At 43.9% G+C, this 1410-nt stretch overlaps 1 non-coding gene across 1 annotated transcript; it reads left to right on the plus strand.

The window, feature by feature from the left end:
* Nucleotides 1-761: 761 nt before the first annotated feature.
* Nucleotides 762-868, plus strand: LOC112781576 (small nucleolar RNA R71). The gene has a single exon (XR_003192345.1). It is a non-coding gene; the product is annotated as a small nucleolar RNA R71 (small nucleolar RNA).
* The last annotated feature ends 542 nt before the right edge of the window (nt 869-1410 follow it).

Consider the following 1410-nt stretch of genomic DNA (forward strand, 5'->3'; position numbering starts at 1 on the left):
CCACTTGAGATTCCAACCTCTTGATTGTGTCTCCCTGGTTCTTGAAACTGGCTCGCACTTCCTCCTTGAACACCTTGTTGTCTTGAATCTCCTAGCCTATTCCTTCAAGTATATTCTCAATCCTTGAGAGTCTGTCATCAAATGATTGTAGATCGTGATTAGAGGTGGAAGGATGAGGTAAGTTATTTTGGTTTTGATGTGGATGTGGAGAGGTGTTGTTATTAGGGTGTTGATATGGTCTAGATATGAAATGTTGGTGGCTTGCATTGTTGGGATTTGGGCGTCTTTGATCAAGGCTTTGGTCTTGTTGATTTCTCCACCCAAAGTTTGGGTGATTCCTCCATCCAGGGTTGTAGGTCTTGGAGTATGGATCATGGTTTTGCCTAGGTGAATTCCCAATGTAGTTGGCTTGCTCCTGACTACCTTCTGCTTCTTCATTCACTCCTTCTTGGGTTGTTGATGAAGTGGAGATTGCTGCTACTTAGTTCCTCTCCATCTTCTTGGTGAGGTTAGCCAGCTGTTGGGTAATGAGCTTGTTTTGGGCCAGCAGAGCATCTACATTGTTTAGCTCCATCACTCCTCTAGTGTTCCCTCTTTCGGAAGCATAGAAGTAGTCATTCTCTGCTACAGTTTCAATGACATCTATGGCTTCCTCAATGGTCTTCTTCTTGTTCAAAGATCCTCCGGATGAATGGTCTACTGCCTTCTTTGATTCATATGACAGGCCTTCATAGAAAATGTGCAGCTGCACCCATTCATTGAACATATCTGGTGGGCACCTCCTTGTTAGGTCCTTAAACCTCTCCCATGCTTCATAAAGAGTCTCACCATCTTGTTGCCTGAAAGTTTGGACCTCAGCTCTCAGCCTATTGATTCGTTGAGGAGGGTAGAATCTTGCTAAGAATTTGTTCACCACATCTTCCCAAGTTGTCAAGCTCTCCTTCGGGAAAGACTCCAGCCACTTGGCTGCCTTATCCTTGAGTGAGAATGGAAATAAGAGTAGTCTATAGGCGTCAGGATGAACACCATTAGACTTCACTGTGTCACATATTCTCAAGAAGGTGGTTAGATATTGATTGGGGTCTTCTTGGACACTCCCTCCGAACGAACAGTTGTTCTGAACAAGGGTGATGAGCTGTGATTTTAGTTCAAAATTGTTGGCATGGATGGTTGGCTTTTGAATACTACTTCCACAATTTTCTGGGTTCGGATTGATGTAAGAGCCTAAAACTCTTCTATCATCCCCAGCATGATTTGCTCGACCTCCTCCGCCATGGTTGTGAGTCTCTTCTTCATGATGGTTTTCCATGTTTTCTTCCATGTTTGGTTCAAAGTATTCCTCCTTTTCCTGAGCACCAACTACTCTTTTTCCTCTTGCTTCCCTTCTTAATCTCAAGAAGGTCCTCTCTG

Source organism: Arachis hypogaea, chromosome 19, assembly GCF_003086295.3.
Source record: "Arachis hypogaea cultivar Tifrunner chromosome 19, arahy.Tifrunner.gnm2.J5K5, whole genome shotgun sequence".
NCBI lineage: Eukaryota > Viridiplantae > Streptophyta > Magnoliopsida > Fabales > Fabaceae > Arachis > Arachis hypogaea.